Source organism: Rhopalosiphum padi, chromosome 3 (genome assembly GCF_020882245.1).
Source record: "Rhopalosiphum padi isolate XX-2018 chromosome 3, ASM2088224v1, whole genome shotgun sequence".
In the NCBI taxonomy this organism is placed as follows: Eukaryota; Metazoa; Arthropoda; class Insecta; order Hemiptera; family Aphididae; genus Rhopalosiphum; species Rhopalosiphum padi.
The window spans coordinates 18,643,723-18,657,576 of record NC_083599.1 but is presented as its reverse complement, the minus strand read 5'-3'; the positions used below and the strand labels follow the sequence as shown (position 1 = coordinate 18,657,576).

Sequence of the window (13,854 nt, the reverse complement as noted above, 5' to 3'; positions counted from 1 at the left end):
ACAGAGGGCGGTAGTGGGGACGACATCCGTCGGCCGATGCCCGATCGCCTCAGAGAAAAACTAGTTGGTTGTGTGCCGTTCACCGGACGGTCGTTTTAGAGTAACTGATCGTTGTTTTTACTTAGCTTTTGCGTGTAGTTGTTGTTCATTTAATAAAGATTTTTGATATTATAAACGAATTGTTCATATTTTATGCCTGAAGTTAACACAAGTAAGTGTCTTGATTAAGAAAATGATTCTAATTTATCATTTTTAACTTGCACATGTTCCATTTAATCTGATATTTTTACTTCATAAAAACTATAAAATATGATTTTATAAGTTAATTTTGACGAATAATACAAATAATTATTTTTAGATTCTGAACGGAGTGATGAATGTATTGATTTTACAATGATGTTTGTATTATTTTTGTGTCCGTCATCACTTTTTGGAGTAGTAATAATGCTTCGTTTTTGACTTCAGCCCCTCTTTGAAAAGACAAAATCGATTTTTTGATTTTGCTGTAAGTCAAAAACGAATCATTGTAAATACATGAAATTTTCAACAAACGTTTATATTAGCGTTATCTATTTGCGATTAAATTTTCAATATATTTTGACATTTTTTAAGCTACTTATAGATAATTGAAACTTATCGTAGTAAAAAATAAATCAAAAATCGTTAGTCACAATTTTTGTTTATAAGCATTTAAAGTTCAAATGTTTAAAAAATATATCAAAATCACGAAAATTTGCAAAGAATTTTGAAGTTGAAAATTCATAAAATCTTTGTGATTTATACTTAAGGTTAAAAAATCCAATACTAGGTTATCCATAAGTTTTCCTTCAAGTAACCGTAAAAAAATAAATCCATTGTCAATATAGAAAACATTTTATGTGCGTATGAAATATAATTTTTTACGAAATCGCGTAAAATAACGATATATTACAATTTAAATATAGGTAATAATATAATATATCCAACTAATTATCATTGACTGACAAATCATCTCCGTTCAGAATCGTTTTTCGTATACAATACTACCCGTCGTTGCATTCAAATTTAACACATCCATTATAGTGACCAGTGACCTACTTTCCATCTCTACTATACAGCGGAGCGATACCCACGTTTTTTCATATTGAATAGGAGCAAATTTTCAGTTGTACAAATGTATTCTCTAGTCACACTTATAATATGTACATTTATATTCTAGAAAACATTCTGGTATATTTGTAGGTACTATCTTTTATGGCTTATCATAATTATTATTTCTTATCGTCTGTTATATTATATTATGTCTATATTTCATATCATTTTGCAGTTTTACATTCGTATTTGTATTTGCGTTTCAACTGTAAATTGTTTTCAAGAATTTTTTAATAAAAATGAAGTTTGTCTGTTAGTTTATGTTTTGATTGTTTCAATTTCAAAATTATTCAGTGTTGTCCATGTACTAGTTGTTATATAAAAATTGTTGTCCTCTTTACGGTGTCTAGTAGCGACATTTTATCCTCCAACCATTATACATATTTAACTTACTATTTTTTTTTTAGATGGCAGTACAGCAGATCATTCAATACACGCTGAGACATGAATTCACATTTCTACCTCTATGCTAAATATCAATATCCTACGTTGAAAATGTACTTGACGATACTGCTAATAATAATGGTTTTGTGCAACGTGCGTGTAATGGGTATTGAATTTAATTGATATTAAATTAATAGTAGTGTAACAAAAAGTCAGTGTCATGAAACCCTGACCATTAGATTATAAGCAAATGATTCTAATTTTCCATTATTGACATTCAATTATTACATTTAAGATGATACTTCATACAGACAATAAAAAATGATTTAATATCATAATTTTGATATGAAAATTTAAACAAATATTACAAAGTCATACTTTGAACTGCTTGTAAAACACTGTATTCTCAAGTTATTCTCCAACCACTATACATATTTAACTGAATATTTTTTATTTTTAGATGGCAGTACAGCAGATCACTCAATACATGCTGAGACATGAATTCACATTTCTACCACTATGCAAAATATCAACATCCTACGTTGAAAATGTACTAGACGATACTGCTAATAATAAGGGTTTTGTGCAACGTGCGTGTAATGGGTATTGAATTTAATTGATATTAAATTAATTGTAGTGTAATAAAAAGTCAGTGTCATGAAACTCTGACCATTAGATTATAAGCAAATGATTCTAATTTTCAATTACTGACATTCAAATATTACATTTAAGCTGATACTTCATAAACACAATAAAACATGATTTTACATGGTAATTTTAACAAATATTACAAAGTCATATTTTTAACTGCTTATAAAACACTCAATTCTCATGTTAGTGTCTAGAAACCTTGACTACTAAATGATGACAATGATTCTTATTGTATACAAGTATACAAGTATTACAAACTCTTATTATTTTAATATTGAAAAGCAGCAATTTTATGTTAATGTACAATTGTATTCTTTACTTATATTTCGTTTTACATTAAAACTCAACAAAACATTCTGGTAGATTTGTATTATCTCTTTTATTGCTAAGCATTATAATTATTTCTTTAACCATTATACATATTTAACTGACTATTTGTGTTTTAGATGGCAGTACTGCAGATCACCGGAGGCATGCTGAGACATGAATTAGCATTTCTATCACTAGGGAAAGTTACAACATTTTCCGTTGAAAATGGAATAGAAGGTACTGCTAATATTAATGGTTTTGTGCAACGTGCGTGTAATGGGTATTGGATGTAATTGATATTCAATTAATAGTATTGTTACAAAAAGTTAGTGTCACAAAACCCTAACCATTATATTAAGTAAATGGTTCTTATTTACCATTATTAACTTCCATATATTTCATTTAGGCTCATACTTAATAATAAACACTATAAAACGTGCTTATATATCATAATTTTGACTCATATTACAATTTCATATTTTTAGCTGCTCATAAAAATCTCAATTATCAAGTTAGTGTCATGAAACCTAGACAGTTATATTAAGTAAATGATTCTTATTTACCATTACCAACATCCATATTTGTCATTTAAGCTGATACTTCATAAACACTATAAAACATGTTTTTAATATGATAATATTGACTAATATTACAAATTCATACTTTGAACTGCCTGTAAAACACTGTATTCTCAAGTTATTCTCCAACCGTTATACATTATTAACTTACTACATTTTTTCAGATGGCAGTATATCAGATCAATCAAGGCACGCTGAGACACGAATTCACATTTCTACCACCAAGGAAAGAATCAACATGCTATGTTGAAAATGGACTAGAAGATACTGATAATAATATTGGATTTATGCAATGTGCGTGCAATGGTTATTGAATATAATTGATTCTAAATTAATAGCTGTGAAACAATTGAGATTTGTTAAATATCTGAATAAAATAATAGTAAACACCTTTAGCTTGTATTGTTTATTCTTAAAATTTACCTATGCTATAAATATATTTTATTTTTACTATATTTAAATGATCATTATAAAACATTTATAAAACACTCAAATATTAAGTTAAAGTTTAGAAGCTTTAACAATGGTTTAAGAAATTTACCATTATTATCTTTCAGGTGTTTCATTTAACCTGGTATTTTGAATACACTATAATACATGTTTTTATATGATAATTTTGACAAATTCCTATTTTAAACTGCTTATAAAACACTCAAAATTATTAAATGTATGCACCGACAGAGGGCGGTAGTGGGGACGACATCCGTCGGCCGATGCCCGATCGCCTCAGAGAAAAACTAGTTGGTTGTGTGCCGTTCACCGGACGGTCGTTTTAGAGTAACTGATCGTTGTTTTTACTTAGCTTTTGCGTGTAGTTGTTGTTCATTTAATAAAGATTTTTGATATTATAAACGAATTGTTCATATTTTATGCCTGAAGTTAACACAAGTAAGTGTCTTGATTAAGAAAATGATTCTAATTTATCATTTTTAACTTGCACATGTTCCATTTAATCTGATATTTTTACTTCATAAAAACTATAAAATATGATTTTATAAGTTAATTTTGACGAATAATACAAATAATTATTTTTAGATTCTGAACGGAGTGATGAATGTATTGATTTTACAATGATGTTTGTATTATTTTTGTGTCCGTCATCACTTTTTGGAGTAGTAATAATGCTTCGTTTTTGACTTCAGCCCCTCTTTGAAAAGACAAAATCGATTTTTTGATTTTGCTGTAAGTCAAAAACGAATCATTGTAAATACATGAAATTTTCAACAAACGTTTATATTAGCGTTATCTATTTGCGATTAAATTTTCAATATATTTTGACATTTTTTAAGCTACTTATAGATAATTGAAACTTATCGTAGTAAAAAATAAATCAAAAATCGTTAGTCACAATTTTTGTTTATAAGCATTTAAAGTTCAAATGTTTAAAAAATATATCAAAATCACGAAAATTTGCAAAGAATTTTGAAGTTGAAAATTCATAAAATCTTTGTGATTTATACTTAAGGTTAAAAAATCCAATACTAGGTTATCCATAAGTTTTCCTTCAAGTAACCGTAAAAAAATAAATCCATTGTCAATATAGAAAACATTTTATGTGCGTATGAAATATAATTTTTTACGAAATCGCGTAAAATAACGATATATTACAATTTAAATATAGGTAATAATATAATATATCCAACTAATTATCATTGACTGACAAATCATCTCCGTTCAGAATCGTTTTTCGTATACAATACTACCCGTCGTTGCATTCAAATTTAACACATCCATTATAGTGACCAGTGACCTACTTTCCATCTCTACTATACAGCGGAGCGATACCCACGTTTTTTCATATTGAATAGGAGCAAATTTTCAGTTGTACAAATGTATTCTCTAGTCACACTTATAATATGTACATTTATATTCTAGAAAACATTCTGGTATATTTGTAGGTACTATCTTTTATGGCTTATCATAATTATTATTTCTTATCGTCTGTTATATTATATTATGTCTATATTTCATATCATTTTGCAGTTTTACATTCGTATTTGTATTTGCGTTTCAACTGTAAATTGTTTTCAAGAATTTTTTAATAAAAATGAAGTTTGTCTGTTAGTTTATGTTTTGATTGTTTCAATTTCAAAATTATTCAGTGTTGTCCATGTACTAGTTGTTATATAAAAATTGTTGTCCTCTTTACGGTGTCTAGTAGCGACATTTTATCCTCCAACCATTATACATATTTAACTTACTATTTTTTTTTTAGATGGCAGTACAGCAGATCATTCAATACACGCTGAGACATGAAATTCACATTTCTACCTCTATGCTAAATATCAATATCCTACGTTGAAAATGTACTTGACGATACTGCTAATAATAATGGTTTTGTGCAACGTGCGTGTAATGGGTATTGAATTTAATTGATATTAAATTAATAGTAGTGTAACAAAAAGTCAGTGTCATGAAACCCTGACCATTAGATTATAAGCAAATGATTCTAATTTTCCATTATTGACATTCAATTATTACATTTAAGATGATACTTCATACAGACAATAAAAAATGATTTAATATCATAATTTTGATATGAAAATTTAAACAAATATTACAAAGTCATACTTTGAACTGCTTGTAAAACACTGTATTCTCAAGTTATTCTCCAACCACTATACATATTTAACTGAATATTTTTTATTTTTAGATGGCAGTACAGCAGATCACTCAATACATGCTGAGACATGAATTCACATTTCTACCACTATGCAAAATATCAACATCCTACGTTGAAAATGTACTAGACGATACTGCTAATAATAAGGGTTTTGTGCAACGTGCGTGTAATGGGTATTGAATTTAATTGATATTAAATTAATTGTAGTGTAATAAAAAGTCAGTGTCATGAAACTCTGACCATTAGATTATAAGCAAATGATTCTAATTTTCAATTACTGACATTCAAATATTACATTTAAGCTGATACTTCATAAACACAATAAAACATGATTTTACATGGTAATTTTAACAAATATTACAAAGTCATATTTTTAACTGCTTATAAAACACTCAATTCTCATGTTAGTGTCTAGAAACCTTGACTACTAAATGATGACAATGATTCTTATTGTATACAAGTATACAAGTATTACAAACTCTTATTATTTTAATATTGAAAAGCAGCAATTTTATGTTAATGTACAATTGTATTCTTTACTTATATTTCGTTTTACATTAAAACTCAACAAAACATTCTGGTAGATTTGTATTATCTCTTTTATTGCTAAGCATTATAATTATTTCTTTAACCATTATACATATTTAACTGACTATTTGTGTTTTAGATGGCAGTACTGCAGATCACCGGAGGCATGCTGAGACATGAATTAGCATTTCTATCACTAGGGAAAGATACAACATTTTCCGTTGAAAATGGAATAGAAGGTACTGCTAATATTAATGGTTTTGTGCAACGTGCGTGTAATGGGTATTGGATGTAATTGATATTCAATTAATAGTATTGTTTACAAAAAGTTAGTGTCACAAAACCCTAACCATTATATTAAGTAAATGGTTCTTATTTACCATTATTAACTTCCATATATTTCATTTAGGCTCATACTTAATAATAAAACACTATAAAACGTGCTTATATATCATAATTTTGACTCATATTACAATTTCATATTTTTAGCTGCTCATAAAAATCTCAATTATCAAGTTAGTGTCATGAAACCTAGACAGTTATATTAAGTAAATGATTCTTATTTACCATTACCAACATCCATATTTGTCATTTAAGCTGATACTTCATAAACACTATAAAACATGTTTTTAATATGATAATATTGACTAATATTACAAATTCATACTTTGAACTGCCTGTAAAACACTGTATTCTCAAGTTATTCTCCAACCGTTATACATTATTAACTTACTACATTTTTTCAGATGGCAGTATATCAGATCAATCAAGGCACGCTGAGACACGAATTCACATTTCTACCACCAAGGAAAGAATCAACATGCTATGTTGAAAATGGACTAGAAGATACTGATAATAATATTGGATTTATGCAATGTGCGTGCAATGGTTATTGAATATAATTGATTCTAAATTAATAGCTGTGAAACAATTGAGATTTGTTAAATATCTGAATAAAATAATAGTAAACACCTTTAGCTTGTATTGTTTATTCTTAAAATTTACCTATGCTATAAATATATTTTATTTTTACTATATTTAAATGATCATTATAAAACATTTATAAAACACTCAAATATTAAGTTAAAGTTTAGAAGCTTTAACAATGGTTTAAGAAATTTACCATTATTATCTTTCAGGTGTTTCATTTAACCTGGTATTTTGAATACACTATAATACATGTTTTTTATATGATAATTTTGACAAATTCCTATTTTAAACTGCTTATAAAACACTCAAAATTATTAAATGTATGCACCGACAGAGGGCGGTAGTGGGGACGACATCCGTCGGCCGATGCCCGATCGCCTCAGAGAAAAACTAGTTGGTTGTGTGCCGTTCACCGGACGGTCGTTTTAGAGTAACTGATCGTTGTTTTTACTTAGCTTTTGCGTGTAGTTGTTGTTCATTTAATAAAGATTTTTGATATTATAAACGAATTGTTCATATTTTATGCCTGAAGTTAACACAAGTAAGTGTCTTGATTAAGAAAATGATTCTAATTTATCATTTTTAACTTGCACATGTTCCATTTAATCTGATATTTTTACTTCATAAAAACTATAAAATATGATTTATAAGTTAATTTTGACGAATAATACAAATAATTATTTTTAGATTCTGAACGGAGTGATGAATGTATTGATTTTACAATGATGTTTGTATTATTTTTGTGTCCGTCATCACTTTTTGGAGTAGTAATAATGCTTCGTTTTTGACTTCAGCCCCTCTTTGAAAAGACAAAATCGATTTTTTGATTTTGCTGTAAGTCAAAAACGAATCATTGTAAATACATGAAATTTTCAACAAACGTTTATATTAGCGTTATCTATTTGCGATTAAATTTTCAATATATTTTGACATTTTTTAAGCTACTTATAGATAATTGAAACTTATCGTAGTAAAAAATAAATCAAAAATCGTTAGTCACAATTTTTGTTTATAAGCATTTAAAGTTCAAATGTTTAAAAAATATATCAAAATCACGAAAATTTGCAAAGAATTTTGAAGTTGAAAATTCATAAAATCTTTGTGATTTATACTTAAGGTTAAAAAATCCAATACTAGGTTATCCATAAGTTTTTCCTTCAAGTAACCGTAAAAAAATAAATCCATTGTCAATATAGAAAAACATTTTATGTGCGTATGAAATATAATTTTTTACGAAATCGCGTAAAATAACGATATATTACAATTTAAATATAGGTAATAATATAATATAATCCAACTAATTATCATTGACTGACAAATCATCTCCGTTCAGAATCGTTTTTCGTATACAATACTACCCGTCGTTGCATTCAAATTTAACACATCCATTATAGTGACCAGTGACCTACTTTCCATCTCTACTATACAGCGGAGCGATACCCACGTTTTTTTCATATTGAATAGGAGCAAATTTTCAGTTGTACAAATGTATTCTCTAGTCACACTTATAATATGTACATTTATATTCTAGAAAACATTCTGGTATATTTGTAGGTACTATCTTTTATGGCTTATCATAATTATTATTTCTTATCGTCTGTTATATTATATTATGTCTATATTTCATATCATTTTGCAGTTTTACATTCGTATTTGTATTTGCGTTTCAACTGTAAATTGTTTTCAAGAATTTTTTAATAAAAATGAAGTTTGTCTGTTAGTTTATGTTTTGATTGTTTCAATTTCAAAATTATTCAGTGTTGTCCATGTACTAGTTGTTATATAAAAATTGTTGTCCTCTTTACGGTGTCTAGTAGCGACATTTTATCCTCCAACCATTATACATATTTAACTTACTATTTTTTTTTTAGATGGCAGTACAGCAGATCATTCAATACACGCTGAGACATGAATTCACATTTCTACCTCTATGCTAAATATCAATATCCTACGTTGAAAATGTACTTGACGATACTGCTAATAATAATGGTTTTGTGCAACGTGCGTGTAATGGGTATTGAATTTAATTGATATTAAATTAATAGTAGTGTAACAAAAAGTCAGTGTCATGAAACCCTGACCATTAGATTATAAGCAAATGATTCTAATTTTCCATTATTGACATTCAATTATTACATTTAAGATGATACTTCATACAGACAATAAAAAATGATTTAATATCATAATTTTGATATGAAAATTTAAACAAATATTACAAAGTCATACTTTGAACTGCTTGTAAAACACTGTATTCTCAAGTTATTCTCCAACCACTATACATATTTAACTGAATATTTTTTATTTTTAGATGGCAGTACAGCAGATCACTCAATACATGCTGAGACATGAATTCACATTTCTACCACTATGCAAAATATCAACATCCTACGTTGAAAATGTACTAGACGATACTGCTAATAATAAGGGTTTTGTGCAACGTGCGTGTAATGGGTATTGAATTTAATTGATATTAAATTAATTGTAGTGTAATAAAAAGTCAGTGTCATGAAACTCTGACCATTAGATTATAAGCAAATGATTCTAATTTTCAATTACTGACATTCAAATATTACATTTAAGCTGATACTTCATAAACACAATAAAACATGATTTTACATGGTAATTTTAACAAATATTACAAAGTCATATTTTTAACTGCTTATAAAACACTCAATTCTCATGTTAGTGTCTAGAAACCTTGACTACTAAATGATGACAATGATTCTTATTGTATACAAGTATACAAGTATTACAAACTCTTATTATTTTAATATTGAAAAGCAGCAATTTTATGTTAATGTACAATTGTATTCTTTACTTATATTTCGTTTTACATTAAAACTCAACAAAACATTCTGGTAGATTTGTATTATCTCTTTTATTGCTAAGCATTATAATTATTTCTTTAACCATTATACATATTTAACTGACTATTTGTGTTTTAGATGGCAGTACTGCAGATCACCGGAGGCATGCTGAGACATGAATTAGCATTTCTATCACTAGGGAAAGTTACAACATTTTCCGTTGAAAATGGAATAGAAGGTACTGCTAATATTAATGGTTTTGTGCAACGTGCGTGTAATGGGTATTGGATGTAATTGATATTCAATTAATAGTATTGTTACAAAAAGTTAGTGTCACAAAACCCTAACCATTATATTAAGTAAATGGTTCTTATTTACCATTATTAACTTCCATATATTTCATTTAGGCTCATACTTAATAATAAACACTATAAAACGTGCTTATATATCATAATTTTGACTCATATTACAATTTCATATTTTTAGCTGCTCATAAAAATCTCAATTATCAAGTTAGTGTCATGAAACCTAGACAGTTATATTAAGTAAATGATTCTTATTTACCATTACCAACATCCATATTTGTCATTTAAGCTGATACTTCATAAACACTATAAAACATGTTTTTAATATGATAATATTGACTAATATTACAAATTCATACTTTGAACTGCCTGTAAAACACTGTATTCTCAAGTTATTCTCCAACCGTTATACATTATTAACTTACTACATTTTTTCAGATGGCAGTATATCAGATCAATCAAGGCACGCTGAGACACGAATTCACATTTCTACCACCAAGGAAAGAATCAACATGCTATGTTGAAAATGGACTAGAAGATACTGATAATAATATTGGATTTATGCAATGTGCGTGCAATGGTTATTGAATATAATTGATTCTAAATTAATAGCTGTGAAACAATTGAGATTTGTTAAATATCTGAATAAAATAATAGTAAACACCTTTAGCTTGTATTGTTTATTCTTAAAATTTACCTATGCTATAAATATATTTTATTTTTACTATATTTAAATGATCATTATAAAACATTTATAAAACACTCAAATATTAAGTTAAAGTTTAGAAGCTTTAACAATGGTTTAAGAAATTTACCATTATTATCTTTCAGGTGTTTCATTTAACCTGGTATTTTGAATACACTATAATACATGTTTTTATATGATAATTTTGACAAATTCCTATTTTAAACTGCTTATAAAACACTCAAAATTATTAAATGTATGCACCGACAGAGGGCGGTAGTGGGGGACATCCGTCGGCCGATGCCCGATCGCCTCAGAGAAAAACTAGTTGGTTGTGTGCCGTTCACCGGACGGTCGTTTTAGAGTAACTGATCGTTGTTTTTACTTAGCTTTTGCGTGTAGTTGTTGTTCATTTAATAAAGATTTTTGATATTATAAACGAATTGTTCATATTTTATGCCTGAAGTTAACACAAGTAAGTGTCTTGATTAAGAAAATGATTCTAATTTATCATTTTTAACTTGCACATGTTCCATTTAATCTGATATTTTTTACTTCATAAAAACTATAAAATATGATTTTATAAGTTAATTTTGACGAATAATACAAATAATTATTTTTAGATTCTGAACGGAGTGATGAATGTATTGATTTTACAATGATGTTTGTATTATTTTTGTGTCCGTCATCACTTTTTGGAGTAGTAATAATGCTTCGTTTTTGACTTCAGCCCCTCTTTGAAAAGACAAAATCGATTTTTTGATTTTGCTGTAAGTCAAAAACGAATCATTGTAAATACATGAAATTTTCAACAAACGTTTATATTAGCGTTATCTATTTGCGATTAAATTTTCAATATATTTTTGACATTTTTTAAGCTACTTATAGATAATTGAAACTTATCGTAGTAAAAAATAAATCAAAAATCGTTAGTCACAATTTTTGTTTATAAGCATTTAAAGTTCAAATGTTTAAAAAATATATCAAAATCACGAAAATTTGCAAAGAATTTTGAAGTTGAAAATTCATAAAATCTTTGTGATTTATACTTAAGGTTAAAAAATCCAATACTAGGTTATCCATAAGTTTTCCTTCAAGTAACCGTAAAAAAATAAATCCATTGTCAATATAGAAAACATTTTATGTGCGTATGAAATATAATTTTTTACGAAATCGCGTAAAATAACGATATATTACAATTTAAATATAGGTAATAATATAATATATCCAACTAATTATCATTGACTGACAAATCATCTCCGTTCAGAATCGTTTTTCGTATACAATACTACCCGTCGTTGCATTCAAATTTAACACATCCATTATAGTGACCAGTGACCTACTTTCCATCTCTACTATACAGCGGAGCGATACCCACGTTTTTTCATATTGAATAGGAGCAAATTTTCAGTTGTACAAATGTATTCTCTAGTCACACTTATAATATGTACATTTATATTCTAGAAAACATTCTGGTATATTTGTAGGTACTATCTTTTATGGCTTATCATAATTATTATTTCTTATCGTCTGTTATATTATATTATGTCTATATTTCATATCATTTTGCAGTTTTACATTCGTATTTGTATTTGCGTTCAACTGTAAATTGTTTTCAAGAATTTTTTAATAAAAATGAAGTTTGTCTGTTAGTTTATGTTTTGATTGTTTCAATTTCAAAATTATTCAGTGTTGTCCATGTACTAGTTGTTATATAAAAATTGTTGTCCTCTTTACGGTGTCTAGTAGCGACATTTTATCCTCCAACCATTATACATATTTAACTTACTATTTTTTTTTTAGATGGCAGTACAGCAGATCATTCAATACACGCTGAGACATGAATTCACATTTCTACCTCTATGCTAAATATCAATATCCTACGTTGAAAATGTACTTGACGATACTGCTAATAATAATGGTTTTGTGCAACGTGCGTGTAATGGGTATTGAATTTAATTGATATTAAATTAATAGTAGTGTAACAAAAAGTCAGTGTCATGAAACCCTGACCATTAGATTATAAGCAAATGATTCTCATTATTGACATTCAATTATTACATTTAAGATGATACTTCATACAGACAATAAAAAATGATTTAATATCATAATTTTGATATGAAAATTTAAACAAATATTACAAAGTCATACTTTGAACTGCTTGTAAAACACTGTATTCTCAAGTTATTCTCCAACCACTATACATATTTAACTGAATATTTTTTATTTTTAGATGGCAGTACAGCAGATCACTCAATACATGCTGAGACATGAATTCACATTTCTACCACTATGCAAAATATCAACATCCTACGTTGAAAATGTACTAGACGATACTGCTAATAATAAGGGTTTTGTGCAACGTGCGTGTAATGGGTATTGAATTTAATTGATATTAAATTAATTGTAGTGTAATAAAAAGTCAGTGTCATGAAACTCTGACCATTAGATTATAAGCAAATGATTCTAATTTTCAATTACTGACATTCAAATATTACATTTAAGCTGATACTTCATAAACACAATAAAACATGATTTTACATGGTAATTTTAACAAATATTACAAAGTCATATTTTTAACTGCTTATAAAAACACTCAATTCTCATGTTAGTGTCTAGAAACCTTGACTACTAAATGATGACAATGATTCTTATTGTATACAAGTATACAAGTATTACAAACTCTTATTATTTTAATATTGAAAAGCAGCAATTTTATGTTAATGTACAATTGTATTCTTTACTTATATTTCGTTTTACATTAAAACTCAACAAAACATTCTGGTAGATTTGTATTATCTCTTTTATTGCTAAGCATTATAATTATTTCTTTAACCATTATACATATTTAACTGACTATTTGTGTTTTAGATGGCAGTACTGCAGATCACCGGAGGCATGCTGAGACATGAATTAGCATTTA

General features: G+C 27.4%; 3 long non-coding RNA genes across 7 annotated transcripts; all 3 read left to right on the top strand.

The window, feature by feature from the left end:
- Positions 1-80: 80 nt before the first annotated feature.
- Positions 81-3,448, top strand: LOC132926526 (uncharacterized). 3 transcript variants are annotated; one of them, XR_009661463.1, is made up of 5 exons: positions 81-211; positions 1,539-1,681; positions 1,976-2,118; positions 2,613-2,712; positions 3,218-3,448. It is a non-coding gene; the product is annotated as an uncharacterized LOC132926526 (long non-coding RNA). The 3 variants fall into 3 exon arrangements; XR_009661464.1 differs by lacking the exon at positions 81-211 and having other exon boundaries at positions 1,350-1,681; positions 1,976-2,105; XR_009661462.1 differs by lacking the exon at positions 81-211 and having other exon boundaries at positions 1,350-1,681.
- Positions 3,449-5,311: 1,863 nt separating this feature from the next.
- LOC132926527 (uncharacterized) lies at positions 5,312-6,405 on the top strand. Its single transcript, XR_009661465.1, has 3 exons — positions 5,312-5,412; positions 5,707-5,849; positions 6,344-6,405. It is a non-coding gene; the product is annotated as an uncharacterized LOC132926527 (long non-coding RNA).
- Positions 6,406-7,546: 1,141 nt separating this feature from the next.
- LOC132926458 (uncharacterized) lies at positions 7,547-10,915 on the top strand. 3 transcript variants are annotated; one of them, XR_009661448.1, is made up of 5 exons: positions 7,547-7,675; positions 9,006-9,148; positions 9,443-9,585; positions 10,080-10,179; positions 10,685-10,915. It is a non-coding gene; the product is annotated as an uncharacterized LOC132926458 (long non-coding RNA). The 3 variants fall into 3 exon arrangements; XR_009661449.1 differs by lacking the exon at positions 7,547-7,675 and having other exon boundaries at positions 8,812-9,148; positions 9,443-9,572; XR_009661447.1 differs by lacking the exon at positions 7,547-7,675 and having other exon boundaries at positions 8,812-9,148.
- Positions 10,916-13,854: the final 2,939 nt, after the last annotated feature.